This window comes from Panthera onca, chromosome A2, assembly GCF_046562875.1.
Source record: "Panthera onca isolate mPanOnc1 chromosome A2, mPanOnc1 haplotype 2, whole genome shotgun sequence".
Classification (NCBI taxonomy): Eukaryota; Metazoa; Chordata; class Mammalia; order Carnivora; family Felidae; genus Panthera; species Panthera onca.
The window spans coordinates 144,771,804-144,785,597 of NC_138340.1; the positions used below are offsets into that span (position 1 = coordinate 144,771,804).

General features: G+C 45.2%; 1 long non-coding RNA gene across 1 annotated transcript; it reads left to right on the top strand.

Annotated features, from left to right (window-relative positions):
* Window positions 1-9,353: 9,353 nt before the first annotated feature.
* On the top strand, window positions 9,354-12,539 carry LOC144614738 (uncharacterized). The gene is made up of 2 exons (XR_013552803.1): window positions 9,354-9,603; window positions 12,164-12,539. It is a non-coding gene; the product is annotated as an uncharacterized LOC144614738 (long non-coding RNA).
* Window positions 12,540-13,794: the final 1,255 nt, after the last annotated feature.

Here is a 13,794-nt window from a genome sequence, read left to right on the forward strand (position 1 = left end):
CTGGGGATGGACCGATTAGGAACGGGAGCTCACCCCTTAGGAAAATAAATGGGAAAAATGTTCTGTCTGCTCAGCTGGAACCCCAAAGCAGCCAAGCAGAGCCAAGAAGTCCAGTCCAGAGGAACGGGCCTGAGGAAAAAGCCAACTTCCTCATTCAGGGGGGTAGGGGGAAACAGAGGCAGGGCTGCTGCAAAGCCAAAGTGAGAGAAATCTTGACAATGATGCCGACCAACTATGACGATGACCACCAGTGACCAGGAGTCCTAACGGATTTGGCTTTTCCTAGCCCAGGCCTAATGAAAGCAAACTGGAAGACACAGTATCTGTGTGTATGAGGGGTGGGGCAGGAGCTCTGGCCAGCCTCTGGACAAATGGCAAATACTTACGTGGACAACACTACCACAATATTCAGTAACTATTAATCAAGCCCCCTCTAGGTGCCAGGCACTGTGCTTGATGCTGGGCATATTAGAGAGGCCCAAACAGACAAGTCACCTGCCTCGAGGGACGGTGTGGGAGAGATATGAGCCCTATCCCGGAGACACAGGAAGGCCACTGAGGCTGGCATGGTGTTTGAGCCACGGGTCTGCAAATCAAGCCTAGAGGACCCACCTTTCTAGAGTCCACACGATAGGAGATAGAGTGACAGAGTGAGAAAGAACGTGCCCCTCTTCCCCTTGTGCACACTCAGGTGGGCTCAGCTATAAATCCTGGCTCAAGAGGATCATAAAAGACACGAGCTGGGAGTATGCCCAGTGTCTGTGGGTTTCTTCTAATCTCCAATAAAAATAAAAACCAAACAAATTTCCTTCCAGCCTGCTGTAATCAAGCTGAGCAGTGTTGGTGCTGGTGAGGGACGTCTCGCAGCAGAACTTAGAACAAGCTAATGTGAAGGGTGACCATGCTCCCCAATGTATGCTTGTGGTCCTATATCATTATTGATATGTACCCATGCCACTCTCAAAGTGTCCCTGTATGAATGGCCAGTCACTCAACTGATACAGTGTATTTACAAACATTTAGGGGCTCTCCGCCCTCATTTCTATTGCCTTGGTTTAAAACTCCATCAACTCTCACCTAAACTATTGCGATGACCCCAGCGGGTCTCCCAAGCTGTCATCATTATGCCAATAATAGCTAACTTCGTTTAGCAACCTACCATGTGCCCGACCCTATGGTGAAACTTTACAGAGATCACTTAATCCACGCAACTCATTGGGAGGTAGGTACTCTTGTTACCACATTTTACAGATGATGAATATGAGCCTCAGAGAGGTTCAAGAACTTGCTTAAGGTCACAGAGGGAGTCAGTAGCAGGGCCAGGACCTGAACCCAGTCTAACTCCAAAGTCCAATGAGTTTCCGATTTCTCCCAACCCACTTCCCTTCTGTACTTCGAAAGAGCGATCTTTCTGAAACACCGTTCTGACCACAGCTTCACCCTTGATAAAAACTAAACTCGCTGTTATGAAATGGCCAGGCTTGGATCGATCTCCAGCCCCTCTGCTTCTCCAGAGGCTGCTTCCATTGAACCTCACGTTCCCACATGCTAAATTTCTTGTGGTCTCCAAAACGCACGGGGTGTTTAGACACTACGAGGGTGTTGTTTGTCCTTCACTCTACGCAAGGAACTTTCCTTGCGTTTCTACCTATTGCTGTCGTGATCCTTGTCCCTGCTGATGGGAGTTCCTCTACGCTAACATCGTACTCTATGTCTGCCTGTTTATTGCCCTTCTCACACCTTTATCCTTGTTTACATGTTCATTTCCTTGGTGGGGCTAGGAACCCTTTGAGAATAGATGCCACTGTATGTTAGAGTTCTTTGCCAATAAAAGAAGCTGACTCAAATTTAAACCAAAGGGAATTTATTGGAAGGATCTGGGTTAGCTCACAGACTCAAAGGGACCGTTAAAGAGCCAGTCTTGGAGTGCACTGACATCAGAACAGCTCTGGGCATTCAGGTAAGAGTGGCTAATTGAACATCTCATCAAACGCTGCAGCAGGCCGGGTGGTTTCCCCAAGGGAAATTGAGGGGTGTCACAAGAGAACGGCTAGGGGAACGGATGTCTGGTGGCTGACAATAACAGATGTCCACCAAAATGTGACTCTTTGCTATCTGTTCAGGGAGGCACCCCGCCACGGGCCTCAGGCGTCTCTGTACATCCTTGCTAAGTTAGCCAGGGTTCACTGGCTTGTTTTGCTCACTTGCATGTTTCCGGATAGGGATGAAGAGTTTAGACAGATTGTGTTACACTTTGCGTGTTCCCTTGAGATGGTTTTTCTACTCAACACTGGGTCTGAAGGATTCCAGTCTGATCGGCGTAGCATTTTGGGCCCCCCTGCCGCCCCCCCATTGGTGTTAACTCAGAGTCAGTAGCCCGAGGTTCCCAAAAGTTTCTGTGTTTTCCTTTTATGAGGGCACATTATCACTGTAAATGGCCTAAGGTCTCTTTGGAGATTCCTAGAAGGAACATTCGTGGCAGGTGGTTTTCGGTGTTTGTAATAGGATCCCCGGTTAAGGATCCCGGCCTTCCCCTCATTCACAGATCCCGGGTGTGAGCACTGACTGAGGACTGAGGAGTGATAAGCAGGCATGATTCTCTAACCGTATTCATCAGAGCCAGCTTTCATTTGATGATACAAATGACCCGAGCCATTGCCTATCAATTTGATTCCTAGAGACCCCAAACCAGTCCTGATATTTTAGTTGTCAACAACCACCTCTAGTTCAAGCATGAAATGAACGTCTCAAAGGATATCCAGTGGCTGACAGAGTTTCTGGAAGGGCAAGAGAGAAATGGCTTGAGGGCTTACGTAGCCGGGACAAGGAACAGTAGTCCAACCACGGCTGCGGGACTGCTCCAAGGAGGACTCCGTGCCCCCACTGTGGCACGTATCCTTCAGCTTCCACCAGTGGCCCTGGCCTGAATGCGCTTGGGCTGAAAAGGAGGCTGCGAAAGTCAGGCCTGGCTTCCGCCTCGAGGAAGTGAAACTCACGATGTGTAAATCCCCGGAAAGGAGGACAGGCAGCCAGATGGCATGAAAAATGTCCCGAAAGCATCCTTGATTAATGAACCACAGACACAGAATCTCGAAAGGTCACACCATTCTCGGCTCTGATTATCATGCAGAACTACGCTTCTGGTCCCCGAGTGCTCCCTAGAACTCTCTTCTCGTCACTGAGATTACAGAGCCCATTTACGCGTTTAAAGAGAGCCTCTTAAACATTCCAGCGCTTTCTCAAAACCTTGAGGATGTGCAAGCGTTCAGGGCCTTCTCAAAGGATGGAGTCAGGCAAGGGCGGCAGTAGGTACATGATAGGTCCAAGTCAACTTTCTTGTCTCCCAAAGGCTTTGAATTCCTTTCTCTACATCGCATCAAGGAATTTCTGGCCTCTCACCATTCTTTAATGTGAACCAGGCCGAATTGAGTTTCGCTTCAGCCAACACGGCAAACTATAATATACGGCGCTGTGAGAAATAGCACAATTATGATGTCATCTCTGGTAAGAGCATCCACTTCAGTGAAATAATCCTCTCTAAAAGTTATGTTCTCCCTCCCTGATGGAGCGCCTTAAAATTGATACTCATCAATATTTACAGACTTTACAGATAGAAATTGCCCAGTTCCTTCGATATGTTTTCCTAGGTAAATGCTTTCTTAATTTGACAATAAATTTCATATATTGAAAAAAAAAATGCTTTCTCTCCCCTACACTGATTCCCATACATACCTACCCACACCTGCTGGGGCATCATAGAGTCGAATTCTGGTTACTGGCCTCATAACACGGAAGGGAATCTTCAGCACCCTTCTCGCCAAGGAAGGAACGGCTTCCTCTCACACGGGATGGGCAGTGGGGAGGTTTCAGAAGGACCCGAGGGTTTGGGTCTTTCAGGCCTTTTCCAATTGGAGTCTCACTCTTACACTGTGCCTCTGTCACACAAGAGACTGGTTTGAAGCTGTGACCTCGACAGCCTTCATAATTCAATAACCGAGAGAACCAAATGTGAGTTTTTCCCTTTAACTTCTGTTCTCTTTGAGTTATTCGGTGTCATCAGAAGCACCCATTCTACTCCAGTGTTCTGGAATTCTTCATACCCTTTATCGTGTCCTAAGGCAGCAACCGCCTGCCTCCAGCAGACATGTCTGTTATCAAGTGGTCCTTGTTATCAACTACTGGTTATTTAATTAGCTGTGGACCACTGACGGCTAAGTTTTCACCCCAGAATGTTCATGGAATCTTGCTGCATTCATTCTATTCTATCTCGTTGGGGACCCATATGGCCTGCAGCCCATGCTGTAGTACCAATCCATACCAAACTAGTACCAACCAGAATTCTCCAGGTGCAGTCAACAGGGACAACTCTGAGGCAGGAGGAGCCTGGGTGTTGTGTCCCTGTGTCCATTTGAGAATGGCTCACAGAATCAAAGAGATCGCTGAAGAAACTGAAAAGACTGGAAGGAGCTGATCCAGGGCGCCACCAAGGATGTAGGACTTGGATTTAATCTCCAGTCTGTTTGGGACATTCAGTGACATGAATAAGTCCCCACCATGTGCTCTTTGTGTTTATCCCCTTAACGTTCAGTGTCCCAGGAATCCTGACTCGGGCCTTATGCCTCTGTGTGCTAGATACTTCCCTTCTCCTTCCAAATCCAATCCTTTTTCCACCTTCTCCATGCCCCAGAACTCTGATTCCTGCCTGCTCTCCAAGCTGGTCTGTATGGGCTACATCGAAGGGCCCATTGCCTCTGGTGTCCAGGTGGGTTTGCCCAGTAGGAAGTCCAGGTAGGAGGTCAAGACAATCACTCCGTCTCTTGTAGTCACATAAGTGGGCTGTGTCCCTGAACAGAAAGAAGCTGCTCTTCTTATGGTGGCCTCTTCTACTCAACGCTTTCCTAGTTTCAGGAACCAGCCCTTCTGCTAACCCATCAGGTCCATTGTAAGGACTTAGCTGAATTTTATATACTGAGCAGGGGTATCATCCCCTTTACTTCTGACGTTTCCTCCTGGTAAATTGCCATCCATAGACCCTCACCCGGCTCCAGAGCCATGGCCAGGCAGCCCTTGCTGGACTTGCATCCAGGCTATTGCTTCTCTTTTGGTTTCTGCCTATCCCCCAAGCCTGGTTACTTTAACGTTCATTTGTGATAGAGACCCGCCAATAGTCTTCCAAGAAATTCCCTTTGGCTAAGGTTGACCTGTCAATTTCTGTGATTACAACCGTGAAGTCTAACTAATGTGGTGCTGTTCCCAGAAAAGTGGATGCTGTGTTGGCAAATACACCAACCATAGATACCTTATTTGCTTGTGTACCCTCCAGTGCCTGGTTCCTGCTGGATACCCAATTAAAGGTTGTTAAATAAACCCATTTCTGCCATAGCCAGCCCTGGCTGCCCCACGTTGTTCTCCCCTACCCTCCCAACCCGGACCCCAACAAGGGAAGAAATGACAGCCTTTGTTTAGTGGACTTATCATTGACATCGATTTCCCAGATGAAAATGAAAATAACACCACATAAGGGATAGTAAAGTTTTTAATAACCAATAAACACGTAAGTTAAAAGAGAAAAGAAACAAAGCATTGTGATCCAGAGTCAATTAGAGCCCATCAGGATATGACATGTGCAAAAAACAATCCCCAAAACAATGTAAGGACGCATCCTAAAGTTTCTGAAATGGAATTCAGAGAAAAAAGAAAATGTCCTCAAGGAACAATACCAAGAACAGACCCACTTAAAGTGTGCGAGGGAATGAGATTATAAAGCCTCGCAAATGCCCTTATAAATCTTAAGAAAAATAACAAATGGCTGGCCAACTAAGAATCTAGTATTGTGGATGAGAGAGGAGGTAGAGGAAGCAGAGATTCTGGGGACACTGAACATGTAGAAATGACTGGTCCTGACTTGCCTCCTGAGCGGCCCGAGGGAACGACTGATGAACTCTCAGAACCACAGGCCTTTGATTTAGAAAACAAGACAAAACACAGGGGTCTTGTCTTCAGCAAGAATCCTATTAGGTCAAGTTCACCGGAATCCCCCTTACTACTGATATTTCCTCAATAATTTTCCATCCACCGGCTCTCACCCTGCCCTTTGGCTACACATTCCCACTTGCCCACATAGCATTGGGAGTGGAGCCCAGAGCCTCTCCCGCACTGCAAAATTCCTTTACAACCATCCCTCTGCCTATTGTAATAGCCTGGCCCTGCCCCACCCCCACAATGAAGTCTCCCTTACTATGCTGGAAAAACAAACAAAACAACAAAAACAAGAACCCATAAAAGCCCACAAGGGGTCAATCTTGAGAAATCCAAGACTTTGGTTTCAAAATAGGGAAACAACAACTCAAAGTGGTAAAGCTTCAGAAAACAAGCATTTAAAAATGAACATTTAGAATGATTAAAGCTAAAGTCACTTACAGAAGCTATACCATGAATGAAAACAGCCAGAAATACAATAATCTAGAGATATTTTGAAAGGGGGGCCATTCTGATTTTTGCTCTGTCTCTGATTCCTGCTTGACTAGGATAAATAAATTTCCCCATTGGGGATGTGGATGTGTTTTTTGTTTTTTTTTTTTAATTAAAATATCACTGGGGCGCCAGGGTGGCTCAGTCGGTTAAGCGGCCGACTTCGGCTCAGGTCATGATTTCGCGGTCCGTGAGTTTGAGCCCCGTGTCGGGCTCTGTGCTGACAGCTCAGAGCCTGGAGCCTGTTTCAGATTCTGTGTCTCCCTCTCTCTGACCCTCCCCCGTTCATGCTCTGTCTCTCTCTGTCTCAAAAATAAATAAACGTTAAAATATCACTAAAAATTTTAATTATGCCCAAACAAAACTCTGTTTTTGAATGTTAATAGTCGCAACAGAAAACATCCCATGTGTCTATGACATATAAAGAAATAGTCACAGATGGTTTATTCTAAAGTGGTTTTATGGGCCCCTAAAGTCTCCAGTCAGGCACACTGCCTTGCACAAAGAAGGAAAGGAATTTCTGTCACATCCACTCCCTCCCCCATTCAAGGGACAGATCTAGATGCAAGAAGAATGTGACCAGCAGTATGAGGTTACCACGCATGCACACTCAGGGCATTCTATTTGTAAATGCTTTGCATTTTTAAAAGTGTCTCCACATCTACAACCTTTTTTTTTTTTTTAATGTTTATTCATTTGGGGAAGAGAGAGTGGGGGGAGGGGCGGAGAGAGAGGGAAACAGAGGATCTAAAGGAGGCTCGTGCTGTCAGCAGAGCCATGAACACCAGAACCATGAGATCATGACCTGAGCTGAAGGCCGAGGCGCCACCGACTGAGCCGTCCCTCCACATCTGCAATCTAATGTGATTCTCGTAATTGTATGAGGCTTTTTATTCGGAACCGTACTTCATAGATGAGAAAAGTAAGGCCCGGAATAGCTTGGCATGATCTTTGGGCAGCCCATGACTCTCCAAGTCCAGAGGGCAGTAGGGCAATGGCCTCTGGGCCTCTGCTCACAGACGTCAGTCTCCATCGTGCCCAATCCGGTCACCCGTCATCGCTGAGACCTTTGGTTGCAGGCTCAGCCAAGGTGCCCGGCCAGCCCCAAGATGGGCATGCTTTCACAAGCACGTGTAAGCAGAGAGGATAACTGCCACCAGGTGGCGCCCCACCGCAGCTGGGACCCCGGTGGTTTGGATGAGCGTCTACATCCCCTTGGCTGAGCAGGCGAATCCCAGGCCTGTTGTTAACTCCGCTATAACACCATTCCATCTCGACTATTTGGGACCCCACTTATAGTGGAGCTTTACTGTCCTCGAGTAACCAGTTCAAGACGCCCTTACAGGTCTAACTTTTTTAACTACTACATCCTGGGTATTTCTGATTATATTTCATTCCAACCTCTAATAGAGTCAGGCACAAGCCTTTACCTATGGGAGCACGTATTATTTTATTACAGTTTTTTTCTTTTACGTTACGGCTAGGCTAGCATATCGGCTTTTTAAAGTGATATATACAGGTAGGTTAATATCACTGGATTTTGTTTCACAATGGCAAAGGGGATGTTATGAAGTATTTGGCATGAAAAGGGGGCTTGGGTGTGACTAGGTGGAGAAGCACCGTATTGGAGTATTTACCTTCTCCTTGATATTGCCCCGTTGATGTCGATGATACTTTGACAGCAACATTTATCCTACTATACTCTCTCCGCTCCTTCTAGTCCCACCTCGCACTGCGGCAGCTCCTCCAAGCCCCTTTGCTCTGCGGGTCCCACACCTTCTTCGCTCTCAGGGAGGCAAGTGCCGTCACAGCATCACGTGCGCCCCAGTACCATCCCAGCCCTGCCACCACCGCCTCTTCAGCCTCTCTCCTGCCCGTCCCGGGCCCCACAGCGACATCCTGCCTATTTGACCTTCACCCCAGCTCACTTCTGGTCTCCAATCTCTTCTGAGCTGTCCGTCCAGTGAGGCTATGCTCTCTCCTTTTTTTTTTTTTTTTTTTTTAATTTTTTTTAATGTTTACTTATCTTTGAGAGACAGAGCAAGAGCAGGGGGCGAGGGGCAGGAAGAGAGGGACACACAGAAGCTGAAGCAGGCTCCCGGCTCCCAGCCTTCAGCACAGAGCCCGACGCGGGGTTCGAACTCACAAAGCGTGAGAACATGACCCGAGCGAAGTCAGACACTTAACTGACTGAGCCACCCAGGCGCCCCGTCTCCTGACAGTTTTTAAAATGTGATCTTTTCTAGTTGGGGGTATATCCTGTTCTCGTGGGGTAAGCTTTGTCAATTCAGCCTAAAGACCTGAGAAACAGAGAGCCCAGAAGAGCTTTCCTGCCTCAGTGGTGGTGAGACAGTGCTGTAATCAATAGGGGCTTCTGCTCTTGGAGGTTTTTCTATTGTTTTCCCTGAGCTGATTACTCCCTCCCTCAGGCTGTCTCCCTCCAATTTGGGGGGAGTGGGGGGTGGGGTGGGAGTGGGCGTGGGTCATTTGTAAGAACACACATAATTATATTAAATAGCTTACTTTCTCTCTTATCAGGCCACATCCAGATTTCCCGCTGTATTTTTTTGGCCTCCACTTAACCTCTTGTTCGGTTGTCGCTAGTTAAATTTTTGCTATTAAAAAAATTATTGCGTGTTTACTGTGGATGTCAGAGGGAGTAATTCGGTGACATGGCTCCTTTGCAGAGCCTGCCGATTATACAATGATATCCTTAACCCTTAAATAATAAATAACAGAACCCACCAGTTCTAGGTGGGCGCATGGCCATCCAGCTAAAAGCTACATGACCCAGCTTCCCTTGTACCTGGGTGTGGCCGTGTGACTGAATTCCGACCAATGGGGTGTGAGCAAAAGTGATTATGCCCTTTCCAGGTCATGCCCTTAAAAGGAATGAGTGTGCCCTCCCCTTCCCCTTTCCCCTTCTCACTGACCAGTATGCAAACATGATGGCAGGAGCTGGAGCGGGCACTTTGAAACCCAGAGACAAAGAGTAATATATTGCGAATGGCAGAGATACTCTACCAGCTCAGGACGGCCTGTCTGTGGGCTACTGTGTAAGAGGAAATCAAATTCTATTTTAAGTCACTATATTTTGAGGTCTTTTGAGTGCCTGGACTATAAGTAATACAGGTTCGTATCATTACCTTTATCCAGGAGCCTGTGTACTTCCTAGTTATTTGTACTTATTTGTGTTCTCTTATTCAAATTGTATGTTTTATGCCTTCCTTTTCTAAAAAAGTAAACCGTTAGCTAGTGGTCTAATTATTTTTTTCCTCAAAGAACCAGCTTATGGATTTATTTATTCAGGTGTGCGTAGTAGTTTAATATTATTTTGACTTCCTTTACACTTGAACGAATGTCATTCGATTTAAATTTGTGGAATTCTTGGGTCACATCCTTTCTCCTCAACATCTTTTTACTTCGTCCCGTTGCCTTATGGCATCTAAGGAGGCTGAAGTCTAAAGCCAGTCTCATTTTATTCCCCTTGGTAGAACGTCTGCTTCTTCTATGCAGATATCTGTAGCAGGATGCTTTTGTTTTGCCTAAATTTAGGAACTTCACAAGGGCTATGTTGGTCTCAATGGTTTCTTTATTCAGTTTACCTGGAATATAGTAAATCCTGTCTGTTTGCCAAATTGTTTTTTGTTTGTTTGTTTGTTTGTTTCAGAAATGGCTTTTTCTTTTATGGTTTTGACTACTTTTTCAGTTTCATTTGTTCCCTCTTCATCAGGGAATCTAGCTGTATGTTGGATCGACATAAATGTCTTACATAACTATCGTTTTCTTTCCATTTCCTTGTTGCTTGCCCTTCTTTATTGTGCTCTGTGTGAAAGTCTCAGGCCTGTTACGCACGTCACTGACTTGGTTTGCTGTCATGTCCCCTCCATTTCTTGTGGCTTCTAATGTGACTGTCAGACACTGAGTGGGTTTTTCTTCTGTTTTCCCCTTAACTCATCGAATCCTGTCTTCATCTCATTTTGGCATCTGATTTTGTTTTTGTTTGTTTGTTTGTTTGTTTCATAGGGACTATACAGTCCCTTGAGAGTACAGAAAAGATTCTCGTCAAAAGCTTTATTCTGTTTCCTGGAATCGTTTTTCTCCTGATACCTATTCTTCCAATGTATTTTCCTGTGGACATTCTTTGGGAAAGAAGAGTAATATCGTACATAGATCCCATGGTAGCTTGTCATTAAGAAATAGTGACTATTTTAATTTAAAAAAAAAAACACTTTTACCTGAATCCATCAGCCCTTTAGATGTAAACTCTATTTCACAGAAAAGATAGTAACTAGAAAAGCAAACTAAACACAAGGAAGTAACCAGACAAATCTAGAAGGTGGGATTTTCTGTAGGACAACTGCCTCGATTGTTTAGGAGGAGTCCTAAAAAAGAGACTGTCTAGATTACACTAAACTTAAGGGGGATGTGTGGTCCTGGATTCAATGCTGATTTCGATAAATCAGTCATAAGAATAATTGGAGTTAAATGGAGGAGTTTTAATATGGCCTAGAAATTAGAGGAGATGAGATAAAAGGATACTGAAACAAAAAGGCAGAAAGTGTTGGCTAAATGATACAGGTTATAAAAAAGTCATAAAACCATTTTCAGAGTATAATCTCTCTCTCTCTCTCTCTCTCTCTCTCTCTCTCTCTCTCACACACACACACACACACACACACACGCACACACAGACACCCAAGGTTGTTGCAGTGATGTTCTCTGGGAAGTAAGAAAATGCTGTTTGTTTTTTAAACTTGTCTCTGTTTTCTGATGTTCTACAAGCACATGTGCTGCTTATGTAATAGTTTTCTTTTTAAAATAGTGACACAAATTTAAACGGGACAGATTTACCATGAAGATAATAAAGCTTACGCTTCAGGACCCTTTGTTCACATGGAAACTTCTGAGGCCCTAGGAGGGCTCTGAGCAGTTTGTGTCATACTTTTGTGGGGACTTTTTATTTTGTCTTTTATGTTTTAGAAATGTTTTACTGTGGGAAATATACATGAAACTTACCATTTTAGGTGTAGGGTTCAGTGGCATTAGGTACATCCCCACTGTTTGTACAGCCATCACCACCATCCGTCTCCAGAACTTTGTCATCTTCCCAAACTAAAATTCTGTACCCATTAAACAGTAACTCCCTATTGTCCTGTCCCTCCAGTATTTTTATTTTTAAGTGTCTCCAAAATTATATAATCTTTAAGCTCCACAGAACCCAGGTCCAGCCCCAAATGACCGCCAGATATCCTGGTCACTCCTGAGCAAGCTTTGAAATGATACATGACATGACCAAGTGATTTTAGCCTCAAGCCAAAGGACTATCAACATTGGCAAGAAGACTCTCACCAGAGTGCTCATTACCAAAGGTGCCCAAAGCAGCAATTGTGGCGGCATCGACACCCCTGCATACACAGGAAGACAAGAGCCATGAGTTTCTCATGTTCTTGGGATATATATTTATACAACCTTCCTCCCTAGAAGTGACAAGTTTGTCATTCCTAAGATCCTAACTTCCTGCGAATTAACCCTATCGTCTTCATTGCTTAGAATTAGTGGTAAAGAGTACCATTATGTCCTGTAAAATTGGTCCAGAAGAGTAGATAGGAGTTTTATATAGTTGTATCAGCAAGTTTTAAGCCCAGCTCAATGTGACAGAACACCCAAATTTATTTCTCTCATCCATAAGGAAGTCTGGAGGTACGCAGTCCAGGACTGGTATGGCAGTTTTATGATCATCAAGGAATTGGAGCTCTTTTATATTGCTGTGCTACCGTCCTTACAATGCCACTTCATGGCCCAATGGGGCTGCCAAGCTCTAACCATCAAGTCTGTATTCCAGCCAGGAGGAACAACATAAGGAGTGAAGAGAGCACTCCCCTTCCTACAAGGTTTCCTCATAGCAGTTGAACCTTGAGCTCACATCTCTGTCACTAGAACATAATCACATGGCCTTACCTAGCTGTAAAGGAGACCAGGAAATGTAATTTTTATTCCAGATATGTGCCCAACTAAAAATCAAGCATTCCATTAATAAAGAAATGGAGATAATGGATACTGGGAAAGGCAACTAAGCATGTTCCAAATGGATTTTAAAAAGTTTCAGTGTGCTACTTTGGAGGGTTCGATAGGGGCAAATAGGAAAAGTAGACATCTTTTTTTTTTTTTTAACGTTTCTCTATTTTGAGAGAGAGAGTGCATGTGGAAGGGGCGGGGGGTCGGGGGAGAGAGAATCCCAAGCAGGCTCCACACTGCCAGCATGGAGCCTGATGTGGGGCTCGAACTCACGAACCGTGAGATCACCACCTGAGCTAAAACCAAGAGTCAGACGCTCAATCGACTGAGCCACCCTGGCGCCCCTGGAAGGGTAGACATCTTAAAGACATTTTACCATTGCTTGGCAGTTTGTTTAGAGCCGAAAGCTCACTTTCTCACAATTAGCTTTCTAGGCTGGGTCCTAAAGTCTCTTCCACATACCACGGAAGTGGACTCAACAGGCTTGTACAGAAAAGAGAAAAAGTCACCTTCCCAGCTGAAGGGGACTTTTGGATGTCTCAATGGCCAAATATATCCAAGCCATGTATCTAGGCCAATAAGTTTTACTGTTGTGGGTAAGCTTTAACTTATATCGGTGTGTTAATTGCCATCCCATTTGTACTGTGTGTTGTTCCTAGGGAAATGTAAACCACAGGATGGGGTCTCTTGGCCCCGTCCTTACAGAATGTTCCATGGAGGACATTTTTCCCACATGATAAGCAAAAGAAAATGAGGAACGTGAATACGGAAGTTGCTTTACCAACCTAGGAGCTGTTTCAGGTGCTTGAACAGGTGCATAATAGAAGTGACCAGGTGAGGGGCTGATGGAATCAGATCAGGAAAGCCTCATGACCTTTCAGCCATCTCTCAGACTTGACAATGAATACAAAAATAAATCGCTCTGCTTGTACGTCACATATATTGGTTGTCAAATTGTTTTTCTTTTTTAAAAACACTTTTTTTAAGTTTATTTTTGAGAGAGAGCAAGCATGAGCAGGGAGAGAGGGAGCACAGAATATGAGGCAGGCTCCATCGAGGCTCCGAGCTGTCAGCACAGAGCCCAACGTGGGGCTCAAACTCACAAACTGTGAGATCATGACCTGAGCCGAAGTTGGACGCTTAACCGACCGAGCCACCCAGGTGCCCCGTCAAATTGCTTTTCTAAATTGATCATATTTGATTTTGATGGATAATACATCATTTAGTAAATTCTGGAACTTTGTCCAAATTAGAATACAATTTCTCCCTGAAGTGGACTTGAACAATGGTCAACCTGCTGGGTTC